At 40.8% G+C, this 5,410-nt stretch overlaps 1 long non-coding RNA gene across 1 annotated transcript; it reads left to right on the top strand.

The window, feature by feature from the left end:
- Positions 1–3,143: 3,143 nt before the first annotated feature.
- On the top strand, positions 3,144–4,102 carry LOC143122410 (uncharacterized). The gene is made up of 3 exons (XR_012986665.1): positions 3,144–3,244; positions 3,345–3,472; positions 3,980–4,102. It is a non-coding gene; the product is annotated as an uncharacterized LOC143122410 (long non-coding RNA).
- The last annotated feature ends 1,308 nt before the right edge of the window (positions 4,103–5,410 follow it).

Raw genomic sequence — 5,410 nt, 5'->3', positions numbered from 1 at the left:
TTACCCTAATGTTGCTCAAATGACTAAATAAAACAACATTTATCCTGCAGAGGAGTTGCTTATATCTCGTGACAGTGCGTCTTCAGCTGTGCTCCATACTTGTCTCTCGCCTCTCCCCTAATCACTTTTAACCGTCATTACCAATTTGCAAATGATGGTGAATAACTACTCATCATGAGATGTACAGTATTTCGTAATATCTTTATTCTAATTATGTTTACCATTGTAATCGTGCAATTTGTAATGCTTTGCATGGACGTGCGCTGGTGTGCGTTCATGAATGATAGAACGATGGTGCTTGCACCTGCCAATATGACTGTTGACATGCGCTCTTAAAATAGCATATGAACAACTCGCCATTGACTTCTGACCAGGTTTAGGTGGTGTATGATAGCGATTTTTAGACAATGCGCCAGGTCCCTCCCTAGGTTGTTAATTGCCACACCCCTGGGCGCAATGCTTAAAAAATAAAGGTGCAAAATAACGAATTCAACTTCGCGCCGGTGAATAACGAACTTTACGCCATGCGCTGGTGACCGAAAATACAGCCCTAGGTCTAGGCTTAAAGCTTGTCATAATGTCACAATATATACTAGCAGTAGAGATCTACAAAAATAGATCTTACTTTTGTACATTGTACCGGTAATAAGGACACCTAGTATAGAAAGGAACAGTGTTTTAAGTATGTTCCTTGGTCTCTGTAAGCTGGACCAAATGGCGTGCTGCTTCAGCACGTGTGCTTCCTGTATGTGTTGCGTTGACAGCCCACAGAATTCATTGTTGTTCCGACATGACTTCCCCATTGTAGCTGAGGCGCGGCGTGTCTGTGTGGTGGAGGAGGTGCTGTGCCGTGATGTGGCTGTCGTGTGAAGCCTGTCTCCATGCGCCGTGCCCTATAAGTATATATACTCTTTTGATCCCGTGAGGGAAATTTGGTCTCTGCATTTATCCCAATCCGTGAATTAGTGAAACACACTCAGCACACAGTGAACACACAGTGAGGTTATGCACACACTAATCCCGACGCAGTGAGCTGCCTGCTACAGCGGCACTCGTGGAGCAGAGAGGGGTTAGGTGCCTCAAGGGCACTTCAGCCGTTCCTACTGGTCGGGGTTCGAACCGGCAACCCTCCCTCCATCCACAAGTCCGAAGCGCTAACCAGTAGGCCACGGCTGCCGCTGTGCATTGTGGGAAGGCCGTCTCCGTCTCCATGCGCAATGCACTCTGGGTGCTCGCTGTGTCCGTGTTCAGTAAATAATTCAGGCTACACGTCGTGTTACTGTAACACATTCCTCACAGCGCGATCTAATTAGGAACTCCTTAGGGTAACACGCCTCAGACACAGTCCATTTGCCTGAACTAAGGTAATGGATGGCCTGTTTGGGCCTTATTGAGTTACACTGTTAGACTTAACTGTAATTTCCCAGTATCCTTACCGCAAAATGGCCAGTAAAATACCACAACATTATCATTACAGTATCACTACTGTATTTTGCATTGCATTATGGGCATTTTGATGACGTTTCATACAATTTATGGTAACTTACTGGGAAATAGGTAGTTTGTGGTAGCGCTACTGTTAAACACTTTCACAGTAGATAAAAACAACAGTAGTGCTACCATAACTTTAAATGTCTCCAGCAGCTGTTAAACATCCAGTTACTTACACAGTAAAATCGGCAGTGTAAAATTTGGAGTGTAAAATTCCATATGCACTTAGAGAGTTTCTTTTAATCATGCAAGTGTAAAATAACCCTAAGAGTTGATTACTTTGCACTTTGCTCTGAAGAAATTATGTTGGTAGCAGCTAACCACCAGCTCCGCTCTAGAATCTTTGGTAACCACGCCTCCAAAGACAGCCAACGACGCTCCGCAGCCAACCAGACAGCCAACGGCTCCGCGCGCGACTCTGCTGATTTCAAATTTTCCTGTTGGATTTTCAGTTCACTTCACCACGGAGTTGGTTGCACGGGATTTACGGTGAGTTTGATGAACATATTTTGTGTAAGCTAAATGTTGTTTGGAAAATTGACAACAAGGCATGATTTATTTTTTAAAAATGACATAGGTTAGATTACGTTGTTAATCATTTAGTTCTAAGGTTTTGTTGCTTTTGTGCGCGCTTAAAGCTAGCACTAACTTGGCTAGTTCATGGTAACCTAACGTTAACGTTATCATACCTATTTTAAGCGCGAATGTTAGCTAGCACCTTATAGCTAACTCTTTAGTGTGGCGGACCTTATTTGAAAGCAAACGGGCTGCCGAAATAATAAGAGATGTTATTGCTTTTAGAAAATTGAAGTAATGTGGGTAATTACAATTAGCGTTATTAGTTGGGGGGCGTTACATTCATAACGTCAGTAAACCATTTTTCATGATTGCAAGATTATGTCACTTAACGTCAATGTGAGGCATAGGCTTAAAATACATTGCCTAATTGTGTATCGTTTGATTTGCTCTACAGGACTAACCCCAGATGCTGATAAAAAATACAGGACTGAACAAAAGTTTGTGCGTGTCACTGAGCTGAAGTTCAGAATTTTTCTGGATGATGGTAGGCTATGTGTTAAACTATCCTTGATGCGCTATACTTAATGTTGTGTGCAGGCACGGTTGTCTTCTTATGTAACGTTAGCCTGTTGCTTTGCTTCGCCTTTGATGACATGTAAATACAAACTTGATATTGGCATGTGAACCTTGACGGTGTGTTCCGAGTAACGTTAATTGATTCATTTCTTAAACGTAGACGTTTCAATGTATGCGAACGTTATACTCAATAATGGCTAATTTCAGTCCACATGTGATGGACTGAATTAGACGACAATGGACGAAATTCGCAAGGTGCATCAACACAGTAAATTAAGTAAACGGTGTCATGTATACAGCCATGTGTTTATATTATGCTTCTGACATATTGCTACTATCTCTAAAATGGGGGTGATATTCCGTTTGGGATCCGATTTGATATAACTCAGAGCTTGTTTATTTCTGATGCATCATACTGAAGGTGTAGTTCATTCTGCCTTAAACTTTATTTAAACAACTATGTACAAAGATAAATGGACCAACTCAAGATCAAATGTTCAGTGAACTAATAACGCTGCCATTGTGATACATTGTATGTTGTCATCTCCTGTAGGACAAGACCATAGCCCAGAGCATGGCTTGCATCTGTCAGGAGATCTTCAGGAGCTGATTGATGCAGCAGAGAGTGTGGGGAATGATGATGAAGAAAATGACGCAGGTCAGATACTTGAACAATTGAACGATTTTCTCTCAGTTGGAGTTGTTGATAAAGATTGACTAAGCTGTTAATCACATCGATGTGCCTCTTTTTCATATAGCATGGGATCATGAACTTGCAGGGATACTTCTCTTACTCCACCTCATTCCACCGGTTGCACAAGGCCACAAAAGACCCGGGAAGATGTCTGCATCCATGGCAGAGAATCATGTTGTCATGTTCTTAAAGGTTGGTGGATGATTCTTGTCGCCATCAGTTATGCATGTGTGCCACCTTTTAGATTAGGCCCAGGTGTTGCCTTCTGTTGCGTTGTTTCTTTCTTGCATTCAAATAATGAAATTTAACAAAATCGGTGTTGGTCAAAATATTTTCTCCACTTGCCTACCAGTACATAGTGCTTGTATCGAGATGTTCTCAAAGTAATGACGGCTCATATTTTTTCTCATTTAAGCTAAACGCAAGTAAAATCAAATTTCAGAAATAGAGTTAGAGTTTATGCACAAAATGCAACTTTTAACATTCTGCAATCACACTACATTATCAAGATTTACACTTTTATCCAGATTTACAGATTTATGTAGGCTACACTCAACACTCTTGAACCATACTATTGATATTGTCATACAAACATTGGATAATAACCTCCACCGTCAATGGAACATGGTCTGAATGTCTTTTTCATCATCTGATATGACACTTTAAGCCCTGCATTAAAGTGAAACAATTCATTCACAGACTGGAAACAGTGTACAAGAACATCTGGATGCCATAGGAGAGCAAGCAGCCATACCTCCTTGGAGCTGGACCCAAGAAGTACACCATCCATGCATACTACATTGTTCTCGACAAGTATGCCATCCCATGCATGGTCAGCCAGTGCAGTTGGCGCCTTTGATGAACTGTTCAAGAGTCATTTTGTGTTAGGTACGTCCTACAACAAAGTACTTCACAATATGTACACCTTTATCCAAACAACAATCTACGAAATAGACGTCGGCCAGGTAAAGGAAACACCTAGGGTAGCAGAACTAAGAGCAAGGTTGCTCAATTGAGGAACAATACATAGTAATGATTTGGGTATAAATGCTATTCAATGTTGGTGTTTACTTCGCAATCTGCCACTCATGTTTGGTGACATTATCCCAGAGGGAAATGGTCATTGGTCTCTTCTTTCATTGTTGATACAGATAGTGAATATTGTATTTTCCCCTGTGTTAACTGAATGCCTAACAGTCTAACTGAAATATTTGATAGGTGAGCATCATAGAGTATTCAAGCTTTTGTTCCCAGAATCTTTTAAAATGATTGCACTGTTGCATTACATTGTTGCAGATTTGAAGACTGAAGCTAGTTACATTGTCACATTCTTGTATTGTGCATGTACTGTAAAGTATTCAATAAAAAAGTATTTTTAATTAAAAATAAAAATCTCTTTTTCTATATATATATATACAGTAAGGATATTGTACTGGACATTGCGGTAAGGACATAATACTGTTGAAGGAACTTACAGTTAGGCTACTGTAAAGGGATAGGTAGGTAACTCACTGGCAACACTGTTGCCAGTGAGTTACTGTAAAATTAAGTCTCAGTAGGGGCATACTGTACACTAAAATTGCGGTAAGGGTATCTTACTGTACACTAAAATTGCGGTAAGGGTTTCTTACTGGAAAACACATCTACAGTAAGGCTACTGTAGAAGACTACTTACAGTAAGTCACTGGCAACAGTGTTGCCAGTGAGATACTGTAAAAATACAATAAAAAGTCTAACAGTGTAGGTGTGTGTGTGTGTGTGTGTGCATGCACGCACACATATTGGTTAATGTGCTTGTGTGTGCATGCACATGTGAGCATTCATATGTGTGACACTGAACGTGCGTGAATGTGTTGCTCATCCACATATGGAAGTCTGTGTGTGTGTGTGTATGTGTGTGCACTGTATGTATGCGTGTGTGTGTGTGTGTTTATGCATGTGTGTATACTGGTAATTGCTGTTGTTGTTACTATTTAAACAATGGCACATATAACCTTCCTCCTAACAAATGGAGTGGCATTTCTTTCCCTTCCCACAATGCACTGCGCCTCATCTGAGGTCACTCTGACATTAGAGCACAAAGAGGCTTCCGCTATCTCCATGGTTACCATTCAACCATTCAATGCTAAC

Source organism: Alosa pseudoharengus, unplaced genomic scaffold (genome assembly GCF_046254945.1).
Source record: "Alosa pseudoharengus isolate Yale_2024_CS ecotype anadromous, Long Island Sound unplaced genomic scaffold, YU_APseudo_1.1 YU_APseudo_1.1_scf_14, whole genome shotgun sequence".
Classification (NCBI taxonomy): Eukaryota; Metazoa; Chordata; class Actinopteri; order Clupeiformes; family Clupeidae; genus Alosa; species Alosa pseudoharengus.
Note: the sequence above shows the minus strand (reverse complement) of the source record. Positions and strands in the feature narration are given on the sequence as shown.